This window comes from Meriones unguiculatus, chromosome 8 (assembly GCF_030254825.1).
Source record: "Meriones unguiculatus strain TT.TT164.6M chromosome 8, Bangor_MerUng_6.1, whole genome shotgun sequence".
Classification (NCBI taxonomy): Eukaryota; Metazoa; Chordata; class Mammalia; order Rodentia; family Muridae; genus Meriones; species Meriones unguiculatus.
This window is the reverse complement of record NC_083356.1, coordinates 39,830,992-39,847,482: the sequence shown is the minus strand read 5'-3', so window position 1 is coordinate 39,847,482 and position 16,491 is coordinate 39,830,992.

The window sequence follows — 16,491 nt, the reverse complement described above, 5'->3', positions numbered from 1 at the left end:
CCAGAACGTTTTTTATAACCTAAAGGATTCTGTGCTGCAACAGCTCAAGAAACACGTCAGCAAATAACGTGTTTCCAGAGCAAGTAATATTTTGGGACAGTAAAAAAAAAAAAAAGCTTGTTTGTTTGTTTGTTTTCTTTTTCTTTTTCTTTTGAAGGAAACAGTATAATACAGGACTTAGTCACTGGTTGGCTCCCAAAGCCCATAGCCCGCGGTGTCTATTAGGTGTCCCTCCAAGTAGAGTCAAAGTTTATTTCAAAGCCTTCCAGTTTTGTTTTGTTTTTTTTTTTTCCTAGTAGCGAGAGAAAGCGTGCAGAAATGAGGTGGGGGTGTAGAGTTACTTAATTGTCCTTAAATTAGAAACGAATTAGCAGGGGCCCCTGCTGAATATATTTCCTTCCTCCTGACAGAGAGGGAAGTGACAGCCTTTTTGCTTATTATCCTCCACGAGAGGATACTTTCCCCCCTGCTGGCTTCATTTTTCTACCCCAGACCTAAACTACTAAAGCAACTTATTTATTTGTTTGTTTGTTTAACAATGGGTCAGAATGGATGGTGCAGAATCTCAGTGCCACTCAAAATGGACAAGCTTAGGATGCACCCAAACCAGTTCACGGTGCAATTCAAGACCTGCACCTTGCTTTCCATCGACTAAATTTTTCCAAGTAACATTATTATTTATTCATTCAGTGTACACCAACCAGTGGAAACAGGAATATAGTAATGCTACTATGATCCCTTTTAGTTTGAGAGGGGAAACAAAAATCGATCTACTTATGTACCTTTAAGCCAAAACAATCAATGTTGTCAGGGCTGTGATGGAAGTTAGTCCTTCAGCAAGCCTAAGATCACAGCGTAAGCTACACCAAAAGGCAGATTTGTGTGTATCCTGAAGATTTAATTTCAATATTTTCTGACTGACTGGAGACGTATGAGGTGAGGAGCACAGTTCCTGGACCTTTCAATAACATGCTCCAGGGGCCATTGTACCCACCGTGGGAGCACACAGAGACGAGTGTTATACTTAGGACTCGTCTGTTGGATGGGGAAACCTTCTATTAAATACTGTGGGCCAGTTTGCCCCTGGATGACACTGGATGGGTTGGCTGGAAATGGCGTCTGTGGAAGGGAACAGTTGTATGGCAGACTGCTGCCGGCCCCCTGGGTTCAAGTCCAAACGGGCAAAAAAGCTAGGCTTCCTTAGCTGGGTTTCTCTATTATCACATAGTGGCTCAGTTAGTCAACTGGCCAACTCTGAGGTCTCAGAGGGAGCAGACATCATGTCATCTTATTTAGCAGTCATTCAGTTAATGAGTGTTTAGTATATAGGGGAGGGGAAATTTGCCACAGGCTGAAAATTACTTCCAAAGGGCTGGATATAGTTCCATGATGGAATGTTTGCCTAGAATGTACAAGGCCCTGGGTTTGATACCACCAGCAATAACCCTCACACACACAGTCACACAAGGAAATAAAAAAGAAAAAAATAAATGAAAAGAGAAATAAATGACTTCCTGGTTTTATGAGGCAGTCAGCAAGTGACCATGTGATAGCTTTGATAGCCAATGTCTGGTGCAGATTTCTTTATTAATGAATGTCTAGGGCTCAGCCTCCATCTGGCCACATGGAGCACTGGGTCAGAGTTCAAATCATTATTGAATGAAAATTAAGATCATTAATTTACTAGAAAAACTTAGGGATATAAGCCCATTAGGCCCATTACCCAGAGTGATAAGCAGTAAAGGGCTGGGGCTGCGGTGGCTCCAGCGCTAAATGGTGGGTGGCTGCCTTTCAAAGGTGTGCTCTGCAGTTGCTCACTCCTGTCCTGTCAGCTCACCTACTGAGGTCTTCCACCTGGCCCTGTCAGTCTCTCTGCTGACCCCCTTTTTTACACAATGTGCATATACTTCAAACCTTATCACTTGATTCTGTGTAATTCAGCTCATGATTACATGGTATTTGCCATTGTTTTCTAATTCATATATTTACTATTCATGCATTTATTATTTGTGATATAGAGGATTGAACCTAGACCCTTGCATATGCTAGGCAAACATTCTACTGTTTTCCCCCTTTTCTTCACGATTTTGTTTTTTGAGACACAGCCTTATAAGTTGTCCAGGCTGGCACTGAATTCTTTATATAGCCAGCCAAGGAGGCCTCAGACTTTCAATCCTCCTGCCTCAGTTTCCTAAGGACTGTGTCACCACACCTACCTCTAATTCAAATATTTACTATTCTCTTTTTATTGATATTTTTTATTATTTTTAATTTTATGTATGTGGGTTTGTTGTGAGCCACTTGGCACTGAGTACTGAATTCTGGTACTCTGCTAGAAGAGTAAGCCCTTTACTGCTGAGCCATTTCTCCAGCCCCTGTTCTCTCTAAAACAGAGAATTTCATTCAAAACATGTTCCTATACTAGATGTGTGCCAATCACACCGGGCATTCATTCTACAAGTCCCTCATATACCCTGATTCATATTCCCATCCTCCAAGAATCCAGTGCAGTTGGGAACATAGACTAATAGAGTCTGTAAGACTCTGTGACATAGAGGAAGTAGAGGAAACTGGGGTGGAGTGAATCTCAAAGCCTGTGCAATGGATGACAAAAGGCTTGCTACTTGGGATTTTATACTGTTGAGTTAACAAAATTCTACAGTCAAGATTAATTACCACTCAGTGGTCCTCAGAGTGAGAGCTTCACAGAGGCCATGTTGTCTCCCAAATCGGGAGTTTGGAAAATCACACATGCCTGGTTTACTTCCAGACTTCTTATTTTGAAACAGAAACAGAGCCTTTTTTTATGACATTTAACAAATATTGGAGTGTCTGCTCTAATCTGGCTCTTAGAGTATCAGTTACTGTGGTCTTCATGTCTCAGATGGAGGAGCCACGTGATGAATGAGCACGTGAACCAATAAGAGTACTTGAGATTAGAGCTGTGAGGAGCATAAAACAGCATCCTGAGATTGAACAGCTGTGGTGAAGGGGAGAGTGACAGGGAAGTGGCCTGCTTTCTATAAGGTGGTCAACGAGGACCCCTTAGGAACTGGAATTTGGACTGAGACATGAAGATAAGAAGGGCTGTCACTGGGAGCAAAAGCCAGAGATAGGATGATGTTCGGATGTTTGGGGAAGAAGGGAAACAAAACTAGGACCTGAATACAATGCAGGCAGGGCCGAGAGCTGCTGACAGAGGTAGGCAAGCCTAGGGTCTCAGTTTGTCCCTCTGGCCACCCCGAACTGTAGAACAGGAAAGAAAGCAAGTGTGGATGACCCAGATGTGAGAATGAGAAGAAACCTCATGAGCCAAGAATGGAGTCAGTGGCCATTTGCACTTGCATTTGTTTTTTGTTTTGATTTGGTTTTTGGTTTTTTTCAGATTACTTTGTAGGTTATCATTCAACCACAGTAACCCAAATTTCTTATTTTCCACACCTCCTCTAAGAAGAAGCCAAATAAAAACAAGTTGTGTTGAACGTCACCAAGTCACTCAGTGTTCCTGTCTAAGCCACTAAGGATGAACTGGAAATTGCCCTTTCTACCGCCAAGTGCCCTGGACTCTGATGCTGCAAGCAGTGGAGTGAGTTATTGGGTTGAAAAATCACGAGTCTCTCCAAGAGTATACGCAACAGGAGATCAAAGAACTGTGTGGTTAGGCAATCTAGACTTCTGCCTATCCCCAGACTGGGCCTCAGGCTCACCAACATAATATCATTTTCTGAAAAATGGCCTCTATATCACCCTACAGTCCTAAACCTTTCACCTGACCTGTACCCAACCTCCCTGAAAGTTTCTGGACACCTTAGAAAGGAAACAGTGGCAGAGTGAAGCAGTAAGTTCATACTCCTTGTGTTTGCCAAGGGTGTGATGTTAGAGTTGTCTCCTCTCCATGCTGGGCCAGGTTTCTCAGCCTTTCTGGTAGTGCTGGTGATCTTTGTCTTATCATAGATGTTCAGGGGAAAACTACGTGCCAAAGCACCCTGTAGCTCCTAAAGGCCATGTGCATGCTGGGCATGGTTCACAACCCTTGTAAAAGCCAGGTGATGACTTCATAGTAGGGGGATGACTACTGGCTGTGGGCTTCAGTGTATTAAGTCTTCACACAGTCCTACTGTTTCTAGCTCCCCAGTAGGCATATTAAGTCCAAGGAAAGTATATATCCTACTCACTGTCAAGGAAGAGACAGGATTCAGGTCAGAACCCAGCTGTTTCCAAGCTGGTTTTCACATTGAATCCTGAAGAATCTGTGGGGATAGGGAGGAATGCTTCCTGTGCATGCCTGTTTGCCTGCCTAGTAAACATCAGATCTGAGTGACCAGCTTGTTTTGGTTTGCCAGGAACTTGCATGGTCTTTAGCTGGGAACACTTCCTAGCCAAAGCAAATGGTGGTGGTGGTCATCTTACCTGAGTGCCTCCCTGTCTGCCCACCCCCCAACAGAGTGCTATCGTGAGAGCTGAGTTTAAGTATGGTGCAGGAATGGGAAAGAGTGGGTATGGAAAGCAGGGAGAATTGGGCCTTCAGAGACCTCACTTTTTAACAGAGATAGGGGCAGAGACAGTCATCCAATCAAAGAGACTTTTCTTTGAACACTCATTCTAGTTTGTTTGTTTGGTTTTGGTTTCATGTCCCATTCTCTCAAAGATAGGGGATAGCTGCTGTGCCCACCTCACCTTCGAGAGCTATTCCCCTGAAACTATGTTCTTCCACCTTCCCAGCCTGCCAGACTTTGGCTACAAAATCAGTGTGGGAGTGTTACACATGGGCACAACCTACAGATAGAGGAGAGAGGCACCAGAGGCTGTATAATCATGAGATTTTGTTCTGTTTCATTTTTCCTCAGATCATCAGACCAGGATCTTTCCAGCAGGCTGTGTGGGAGCTACTCTGCATATGGACAGGGATAAGGAGGAGGGAGAAGGCCCCTGAGCAGGGACTGGGAGCTGCGCTTGAGGGCTGGGACCTCAAGCCATCTCACCTGCTGTCCATGTATTGCTCTTGATAACCAGGCTGTCTCTGAGAGAGAAGAGACAAAGCCAGCCCCTCCAGCAGGCCCACTGCTTCAGGGGGCCCTGTGATCATATTGTGGATGTTGCTGAAAGTGTGATTTGTGCTCAGGAGTCTGAGCTTGTAGCTGGGCTCCTGCAGGAGCCTCATGAAAGATGCATTTCGCCAGGCGGTTCCAGGGGAGAAACTGGCTTAAATTACAGCTCTATGAATCCAAATATTGGCATATCTGCAAATCCAAATGTGAGGATTAAGAAAAAAAAAAAAGTCTAAATTCCAAGAATCTTATTCTGCACTACTTGTGTGAAAAAGGGCTGTTCAGAGTGGAGAGACTGTCAATAGTTAGAGGCCTCAGCAGAGCACACCCCATCTGCTTTCTCCACTTTTTTCCCCCCTGAGCATTCTTCATACCTTTGAGACAGGCTGCGACACAAAGTAGAAGACAGCATTTGTTCAGCGTGACATTCTTCAGGACAGAAAGGGTAGGGTGCCCAGCATTTAGGGACACAGGAGGACTCAGCAATCTACAGGACCAATCCCCATCTGCCCTCCCCAGTCTACTCTTTTGGGCCTAGGATGAAGGCCTCTCATGGATCAGTAACTGCACGTAGTCATTCACGACCCAGCAGGGCCGGGGACCCTGCACTGCTGTGAGGCAAGCCAAGTTATTTCTTTGCTCAGAATCCTCACATGACTCCGTCTGACTTGGAAAGGGGCAGGGCATTTCTGCCACAGTCTCCAAGGTCCTTACACCAGGTTTCTTTCCTTCACCTCAAGACAAGATGATCCTTTATTACTCCCTTTCCGAGGGCAAGAACACTTCACTCTTAGAACCTGAAGTTTTGCCATTCTTTCTGCCTGCAGTACTCATGCCTTCAACTATTTCATCTTCTTTTCAGTCTTCCCTAAGATGCCAGATTCCTATACGCATCCCTGAAGATCATTTTAAAACCCTCAGTCTTTCCATACATGTTCTTATGTGTTGCGGTGACGTAGATGTGTCTCCAAGGACCCAATGTGTCTGTGGGTTGGTCATTACCATGAGTATTGAGGTGGTGGCGTCTTAAAAAGTGAGACTTCCTGGAAGATGGTTAGATCATTGGTAGCACTTCCAGTGGAAGGAATTATGATAATTCTGGATTCCTTCTGATCTCAAAATCTCTTTTTGGCTTCCTGTCTCATCATGTGATCTCTCCAATGCATATGTAACAGCTGTGGTGATGTCATCCATTATGAGGTATGAACAAGCAGAAGCTGGTACCATGGTCTATTTCCTCTGAAAATGAGTAAATAAACCTTTCTCTTTGTAAGTACCCAGCATCAGGTGTTTTGCCATGAGCACAAAAATGGAGGATCCTAACCCCTTTCTGTTCTGTTATGTATTATTTAACCTACTTACTTATTTCCTTTTATTATTTTGTATAAATTAGTAATGTGAGTTGATTGTCATCTCTCACATTTTATAAGCTCTGGAAGTTATTGGTCCTTGTTTTATTCACTGAGGGAGGCTGTACCCTTAAATCCTAGGAAAGTTCTTGGTACATGCTAGGCTCAGTAAACTCAGTAGTTGAATGAATAACTGAAAATACCTTTATGATCTGCCTATATGTGGCCAGAACAATAGTCTAGATGTTTGGGCTTCAGACGGGTCTTTATATTGGACACAGCTGCATCAAGAAATATAACCTTGGGCTACCTTGCATGGTATTTGACTTGAAATGTGTCCATGACACAAGGTGCTCAATGAATTCTAAGCAGTAGAACAAACCACAAAACTTTATTTTGTATATTTATTACGTGTTGAAACAGTAATAATTAGATTTTAGATTACACAGAGAATATTACTAAAATCAATATCACCTGCTTCTTTTCCCATTGAAAATGTGGCTGTTATAAAAATGTAGATTGTAGCTGTGGTAGTGGTATGTTTGACCACATTTCTCCAGCTATTTTCATTGCTCTTCTGTGCTTGTTCTCAAGTACATCACTCCTCAGATTCCAGAAAAGTAATGAAGACCTTGTCCTTCCTATGAAAACAAAGATTCATAGAATACATCAGGTCCCAGAGCTACCAAAATACCTGCCTTAGTCAGTTCTTGTTAATACAACAGCATTCTATTAAAAAAAAAAAAAAAAAGTTAGTGTGTGTATGGGGGTACAGGTACAGAAAGTTACTTTTTACAATTCTGTATTGGAAATCTGAGATGGGATGTGTGCTGTGCTGGCTAGTATGGGGGTATGGGGGTGTTTGCTTGTTTGTTCGTTTGTTTGCGGTTATCTGCTTGACATAAGCTATGGTAATCTGGGAAGAGGAAACCTCAATTGAGAAAGTGCACCCATTTGATTTGCATGTGGGCATGTCTATTGGACATTTTCTTTTGAATAATGAGGATGTTGGTGATGTCAACCCTCAGCAGGATCTCCTGGGTTGTATACAAAAGCCAACAGAGCAAATCAGGAAGCTCAAGCCTATAAGCATGGTTCCTCTGCAACTTCTGCTTCAGTTCCTGCCTCCAGGTTCCTGCCTTGAGTTGCTACACTGACTTCCCTTCATGATAGAATGTGATCAGAATAGGTAAGCTACTTTTGGTGTTTATCACAATAGAAAGCAAAGTAGGATAGGGTGCCAGCATGGCAGGTTTCAGCTGAGAGGTATCTTCTGGGTTGCAGACTGCCATCTTCTGGTTGTGCTTCTTAAGGCAGAAAAATGGCAAGAGAACCTGTGGAGTCTTGTACAAGGACATTAATTCCATACACGAAATCACCATTCTCACAAAGACCCCACCTTCCATCACATTCTGTAGTCATACACTTTGTGAGTAAAGCACATGGCTCCCTGAAGAGCCTGGAGAGGAAGTTAAGTGAGGAGGAATTCCCATTAGGATAGAGTTCCCTGAAGCTGCCTATCACTGTCAGGGCACTCAGCATGAACATGACTGAGCATGTTCAACTCCCTGTTGACTAAATGATCCTCTGAGTGGCATTTGGTGTCTATGTGAAAACATGCATGGAAACTGCAAATCAGTCTTACAATTTATTTCCTTTCTTCTTTTTTCTCTCTCCCTTCCTCCTCTCTCTCTCCCTCCCTCCCTCCCTCCCTCCCTTCCTTCCCTTTCCCTTCCTTCATTTCTTTTTTTCTTATCCATCAGCAAACTGGCAGTCTGGTTTATACCAGACTCTGTGGGATAGCTTGACAATAACTACTTTAATGGTCGAGAAAGAGAGGGATTTAATGGGCTGACTGTGAGCTTGAGGCTCCCACTTCAAAGGTGGTGATAAGTATTGACAGCTAGTGACTTTCAGTGCTACTCTATCCAGTACGTCAAGAGCTCCATATGCATCCACTCACGTCCTTGCATAGGAAGCAGGTTATCACTGCCATGTCTTCATTTTACAAAGGAGGAAAACAAAATATAAGTCACTTACCGGTAGAAAAACAGCTAGGGTTTTGAACAGTCCAGATCAGACACGAGGCAGTGCCATGGTGTGTGCTTACCTTTGAGCAAGCACCTCACCCCAGCCCAGATACTACAACTAGTGTAGCTGATGTCCTCTGTCTTCATACTTCACATCTTTCCTTGATCCTTGGATGAGTCACCTTCTCAGCCCCTATTCACAGCCAAGTCTGATCTTTTCCTGTCCTTTTAACCATATTTCCTCTTGTTTTCCTACTCTGTTTAGTTGCTCCAGGCCTTGCTTTTCTGTTCACAGAAAGATCCCAGTAGCCTCTGGTCTTGACAAGGCTGTTTTCAGGACCTGGGATGTCCTGAATCCTACACATTCCTAAACTGGATGCTTTGCATTCTTTATGCCTCAACTGAAACTCATCCCCATTTTGCAGGTATCATGCAAACCAGCATCTTTTCTACCTCACTTTTCCTCAGCTCTTTGTCTCTCATGTAACATATCCCAGAAGGGGTTTGGCTTCCTTATGCCTTCTAGTTACTTGCCTATCTAGTAAAGCAGTCCTGGGTTAGTCATGTAGCTTACTGGTAGAGGGTTTGCCCACCTGTAGCCTACACTATGGGATGCCACTACTCCATTTCCATCTTTCAGTGACCTTCACATTTTAAATATTTAGTATATATGTGCGGCATAAATGAATCTCTCTTTGGATGAGCCACACAGTCTGCTATGTGGCAGGGAGCAGAAAGAGGGGAAAAGAGGGAAGGAGGAAAGAAGAAGTAAGGGAGAGAAGGAAGAATGAGGAAGGGAAGAGGCGGGGGTAAAAACAAGAAAGATGTATGGCAGAGAGGGAGGGAAGGGGAAGGGAGGAAGGGAAGTAAGGCAGACAAGGAGGAGAAGAGAAAATTATTTAGAATAAATTCTTTTTTTTAAAGTTTTATTTTATTTATACATATGTATATACATACACACATATATATATATCCATGTATGTCTATATAACTGTATATCACATATGTTTGGGTACCCAGGAAAGGACAGGAAAAAATATCATATCCCCCTGAAACTGGAGTTACTTAAACTTATGAAGGGTTAGACATGAGTGCTGGGATTTTAACTCAGATCCTCTGGAAGAACAACTGTTCTTAACCACTGAGCCATCTCTCCAGTCCCATCTTTTTTTCCTCTCCATTTTTTATTTTAATTTTTATTAATTATACTTTATTCACTTTGTATCCCCCCATGGCCCCTTTCCTCCTCCCCTCACAATCCCGCCCTCCCTCCCCCTTCTCCACATATGCCCCTCCCCAAGTCCACTAATAGGGAAGATCCTCCTCCCCTTCCTTCTGATCCTAGTCTATCAGGTCTCATCAGGAGTGGCTGCACTGTCTTCTTCTGTGGCCTGGTAAGGCTGCTCCCCCCTCAGAGGGAGGTGATCAAAAAGGAGGCCAATCAGTCCCTGTTCCCATCACTATGGAACCCACTTGGACACTGAACTGGCATGGGCAACATCTGTGCAGGGGTTCTAGGTTATCTCCATCAATGGTACTTGGTTGGAGTATCATTCTCAGAAAAGACCCCTGTGCCCAGATTTTTTGGTTCTGTTGCTCTCCTTGTGGAGCCCATGTCCTTTCTGGGTCTTATTATTTCCTAGTTCTTTCATGAAATTCCTTGCACTCTGCCCAGTTTGATTAAGAGTCCCAGCATCTGCTTTGATACCCTGCAGGGTAAAGAAAAGATTTTGCTGAAGTTTGTTTCATTGGGATTTTGTTGAGACTGTTTTGAGTAGTATTCTTCATTTTGACTCAAATGAAGAGTAGGGTAGAGTTCTCACATTGAGTAGCAAAGACTTGTCTTTGGTCTAAGGTGAGGGGCCTATGATCTATAGATCAGCCCAATGGAATCAGAAGTTGAGCTCTAGGAACTGAACACCCATGTGATATCAGGCCTTAATCTGGTTAACTAATTGATATGATGGAGGACAGGCATCCAGCCCTGCCACATAGAAGCTCTCATTTTTATCATACTAAGTGGCATTTGGTGGTCAGTCAGCATTTTGCAACAATAGATTAGTGAGTATATAGATGTAAGCTACAGAAATCCACTGAGGTGGCCAGCCAAAGAATATTTGAAGATTAAATCAACATATAAACATAAAAGCTGTGTTTACTTAGCTTTTGCAAATCAGAGTAGCCTAAACTGCTCTATGCTAACTCCTAACTCGAAATGAAGAGGATGAAAGCCTTGTCTCTGAGGTCACTGCAGAATTTTCTGTTGTGCCTGACACTGTGCAGTGTAATTTAATTTCCCTACATCTTGCCAGGGCAGGCACATGTGCTGGCTAGTTTTAACTGTCACCTTGAACACTCAGAATCGTCTGGAAAGAGAGTGTCAGTGATCAGGTTGACCTGTGGAGTGTCTGTGGGCATTTGCTTTAATTATTAATCGATATAGGAAGACCTAGCTATTTGTAGGTAGCATCAGTCCCTAGGCAGGGGTGGCGCAGAGCAGTATAAGTGAAGATGCAGGTAGCTGCGAGCTGGAAGGCGAGGATGTCTTATTCTCTCCTTTGTCTTGACTGTGTACATGATATGACTGGCACTTGAGTTCCTGCCGGGTCTCCCCCCACATGATGGACAGAAACTTGGAATTGTAAGCCAAATAAACTCTTCCCTTCCCTGCATTGCTTTTGTGTCAGGTGTTTGTTTCCTCCATAGAAATGAAACTAGAACACCACCCTACAGCTTGAGAAAAGTGAATGGCCAGGAGGGATTTGTCCCATCTGTGGTAGCTAACTCTGGGTGTCCTTGTGGCAGTATTATGAAACAGCTAGGAAATGGGAAGGAACTACTTTAGCATTATTTTCTATGAGTATTTTCAGAGAAGATGGCTATGTGACTTGGTGGACTGAGAAGGGACTTTGGTACATGTCCTTTCTGGTGAGATTCACATCCAATTTGAGATATCATCCAATTTGCTGGGAACCAGAGGAACATAAAGGCAGCCAAAGGTGATTCATATTCTCTCTCTGTACTTCACCTCTCCTTCCATTAGATATCAGATTCAGGTTCTCTGGTCTTTTGTGCTCCAAATCTTACACCATCACCACCACTATCTCCCATCCCCCATCCCTATTCTCAGGGTTTGGATTAAGATTAGTACTGGTTCTGAGGCTTTTGGAGATGGACCAAACCATAGTACCCCCATTCCAGGGTCCAGTTTATGAACCACTTGTCTTGGTGAGGCAGAATTGAAAGGCATGCAAAATCTTAGAAGCATGAGAAGTGGAGAGGAAAAAGTGCTCCTCTCCCAACCCTCCCCTCCCCCCAGTCTAAATCCATTTAAAGCCTTTGCGAGCAGCAAAGCAAACATTCTAGCACAATTAACAACTGCTGAAGGCCTTGCTCCCTACCCGGCCATGAGCATGCACTTTTCTGTGAATCTCACCAGAAAGGACATGTACCAAAGTCCCTTATGCTGGTCCTGTCAGATTATAATACCATGCAAGGCACCTGAGGGATCACCTCATGTCTCTATCAAGAGGAAGAGAATAGGAAAGGGAGATTCTTTGAGGCTTTCTGAGATGTAGCCTGGGGGCCTAAAGGTATATACAGCCAATGCTAAGACAATCAATTGCTTTGTCCTTATTGAAGTGAATAAAAATGAGGACATGACTACTCCAAGGTATGTATCATTGAGGAGAAGGGTTTTTTACTGTAGATATGAGAGCAAAAACAGTAGGGGACATTTGGAAGGGTCCAGTCTGAACTGGGCCAGCAGACTGAACTGGGAAATGAGAGGAGAGAGAAAACAGGAGATAAGAGAGGAAGAGAAGAGAGAGGGAAGAGGAGAGAAGGCAAAGAAGCAAAGAGCAAGTCAGGCAGAGCCAAGAATCAGGAGCACTTGTAGCCAAAATGGCTGGGTTATATAGGGTTTAATGAAGCTGGGGGAAGGGAGGAGAAGCTGGGCTGGAAAAGTTTAGGGTAGGGAGTGGGGGTGAGAAGGGATGAGGATCCAGGACTTTTCTAATAGGCACTCACTGAGAACCTAGAGATTTGATATGTTAATAGGCACCTCAGTTAGCCATTTGTTTCCGTTTCTTTGAGGCCTCACAGCACCCACACTTGGGCATGTCTTGCTTGTGCCTACACCCCATTGAGAAACACTCTCTCCGCTTGGATATATCTCATTCTTCTGCATACCTTTCCTCCTTTAACTCCGATGCTTAAGTCTATGTTAAAATATCTTCATGCAAATGAATGTAACAACAAGTAGTGGCAAAAAAGGCCACAAACTAAAAGAGAGCAAGGAGAGGCATATTGGAGTGTTTGGAGGGGAGAAGAAAGGGGAAAATTATGTAATTATATTATAATCTCAAAAAATGAAAAAAACTAATAAAAAATATGTCTGCAATAAAGTCATCTACTTTGCTTGATCAAACTGGCTAGCCCTGAAATCCTTCATAGCTTAGAAGGCATGATCCTGGCTTGGCCTGAGTTGAGGTCCTTAAAAGTGTAATGTTACCTCTCAGTCTAGTGAGAATGGTAGTGTGTCTCTGTTCAACCACTTAGATTAGAATTTACCAATCTTCTTATTTTTGTGAATCTGTTTCTTTAAAGCATCCCCTGTCGGTCTGCCTACCCACCTACCTATTTACTCATGATCCTACTTTACTTATTACTTCATGGTTTGACCTTTGTGGCAAAGCTGATGAAGAAACCTTCCCAGTACGGGTGGTTTAACAGAATATGGGACTCAGGCAAGGCTGACTGACCCACCTGCACCGGCCGCCTGCCCACTCTTGCCACCATCCGTCCTACTATTGTCACAAATCTGTGACAAGAGAGGTGTTCTGCAAGGTGAAATAGCTCCATTAGCAAAACCTTTTTCTTCAAAGACCCTAATATACTGCGCTTCACCCAGAAGAGCCAGCCCAACAGCTTCTGCCTACCCAAGGAGATTTCAGAAACAGATTGGAAGGAGATGGCCCGACTGGGACAGGGAACCTGACCTTGCCATATAAGGATTGCCTGGAGTAGGATGGGGTGGAGGGGTGACCCAGGGATCCTGACTAATTTGACAAATGAATTAATTACCACGGGAGGAAGTAAATCGTTAGAGCTCTAGGGGCATGGCAACATAGATAAATAAATGGGATTTCAGTGTGCTGTCCTGAACCACTGCATTCCTGCAGGCACTTACACACAATGCCAACCTGAGCATGAAGGAGTCTGCCAGTTTGCCAAGGTCAAAACAGATCCCTCCCTGTTCCTACCCGGCAAATTCTCCTCACCCAGTGCCACACAGATTACTGTGTGAATAGATAAGATCCATTCTCACCAAATGCTCCTTAGCTGCTTCCTGTCATTATCCACCAGCTCCAGGAGGGCTTGGCTTCTTCATTCATCATGTAAATGACATAACATAGAGGCAAAATTTAGCAGATTGATTTAGAATACATTCCACTGAAGATCTCTAGTTAACTAGATTTCTATTTAACTGGAGTTAAGTAAAAACCTGCCTAGTTGCATCCTCTGTTATCGAAAAAAATCTCTCTAAACTGTTAGGTCACATACCTGCCTGGGATCTGGGAGTAAAATGAAAATAATTGCAGTTTCGCTCCTTGCAGCGCCCCGAGGGCAGCATCCTCCCTATATGAGGATTAAAATTAAACTGCAGTTACAGAGTTCTGTGAGAAATCAGGCTCTTCCTGCTCTGAGCTGAAGAAGAAATCTGTGGGTCTTCCCAGAAAGCTTCAGAGCCTGGCCTTCTTGGTTGCACCGAGCTTGCAACTCAGGAGCTTGCTCTCAGAAATGCTCATGGAACCCAGGAATGCCTCACATGTATTGGATTTATCTCTTCTAGGATGTGTTTCCTCATGATTATAAGCATTTAGGGTTTAAAAAAAATTGTTGTTGCTGGGGATCAAGAGATGACCTGACAACTGCTTGGAGTGACCCACACATTTCTCTTGAGATGTCACATGGTGAGTACCCAGGTTGGTGGCCTTTCTCCAGATTCTACACACAGATATGGACAGAGCGTAAGTGACTTGCTTCATGGTCCTCCAAACTGGCAACATGGGCCCACCTGGGAACTTCTCAAAGATACAAGATGACCCTGAACTACTGAGGTGTGTTGCACTTTGACAAGGTCTCCAGACAGTTGTGTGTGTGTGTGTGTGTGTGTGTGTGTGTTACAGAGTGTGTTGGAGTGTGTGTATGCTTGTATATGATTGTTTGTGTGTGTAGGTGTGTATATGTGTGAGTGTTTGTATGTGTGTGTATGTGTATGTTTCTAAGTGTGTGCACGAGATTGTGTGTGTATGGCTTTGGGGTCAGGACTTAAAGCAGAGCTTCTGGAAAACCACTTGCTTTCAACTCAGCACTTTTATTTCTCCGTGGCCTTAGGCAGCTCACTTAAGGTCTCTCTGTTCGGTTCCTAATTTTTACAGCACTCACATCACTGTACTTAGGTGAATCTCCCTGGCAGTGTACCTGGAGGCTTGAAGACATGCAGGACATACACAGGTCTCTATAGCACTGTCATTGCTCATGTTTTTCCAAATGTCTTTTGTTCCCTAGGCTATGTTTGTCATGTCTGAGGTTCAGGCCCAAGATCTTTACTTTGATGTTCTAAATGGCTCCTTAGGTTTTTAGAAGGTTTGCCCATTCTCAGCTTGAACCTCTCCATGTGATATTGGGGCTATCAATGGTGTTTACATACCACACACACAAGTTCTCTGCCCTGGAGGATCAGCTATTCAAAGTGACTACTCAAAAGATTTTGTTTACTAGAGGCCCTGAAGAGTCCTGGGTCTTGTTCCCCAGCTGTCAAGGCAGCGTTCTCTTGCTCAAGTGAGTCTTCCCAGCATCTGGATTTTAGTAAAGAGGGGTTCCTGCAGCAGGGGAGGGCAGCTCTAGCCTCTGCTATTATAGCTTTCTTGTCTACATGAAAGCAATGGTATCATCCAGGGCAAATGATATTCAAGAGCCTGGAGCCAGGGAAAAGTCTCAAAGGAAAGGGAAGAGCTAACCAAGCAGAGTTGGAGGGAGATTTACAGAGAAAGCGATGCCCAGGCACAGCCAAGGGATTTATAACAAGACTGGGTAATTGTTCTTGCATGCTAAGATAAGGGTAAACAAATTTCTTGCTGAGACATTACACCCTATCTACAGAAGGCAGGGAGGATTCTGTGCCCTGTTGCTCAATGGCTAGCTTGCCAAATTAATCTGCAGGAGATTGTTTCTTGCAGACTTTATCAAGAGGCCACACTGAGGTCCAAGCATTAGAAATGGCTTGCCTTGATGCGGATGCTGTTCTTGTGTGCCTCTGCATGCAAAAGCTCTGAAGTGCCACAGCATTCAGAAGATCCTAGAAAGGCATTGCGATAGTCTTGAGCAACTCTGTGATACCCACACAGGATGAGGATATACACCTAAAGGCTGGACTTGTCCTTGGGCCCTGAACCATGCCCACAGGGACCAGGCTCTGGAAACGAAACATTCTATCTCTTGTGATTTCTTATTTGCTGCATGGACTGGACCATCCAGTCAGCAGTTGCAACTCTGTGGCTTTCCTTTCCACAATTATATCCACCTGTAAGGGGACCAGACCACAGCAACTCCTCTATTGCTTGTGTCCTCATTACTCCTAATCATACTCTGGCTATTGCTGATGTTTTCAGAAGCAAAGGCATCTAAGAGCTCTGAAGTTAAATTCCTTTGAAAAATATGGGAATGAAACATAAAATTTAGAAAATGTGGAGGCTAAAGAAATGGGTCAGCGCATTCAATGTCCAGCACCCACATGGTAGGTCACATCTGTCTGTAACTCCAATACTCTCTTCTGGCCTTCTTAGGCACTGTATGCATACAGTGCCTGGACACACATGCAGGCAAAACATTTGAATACATAAATTTTTTTAAAAAGGTTAAAAACTGGAAAATTAGCATCTAGGAAAATACCTTATTTGTGTTCTCTGTGTATGTTTAATGATTTCAAACATTCTGTAATATAAAATGTATTCCTCCCACTTCACAAATATTGGACCTGGGGCTTCAGAAATAAATTCA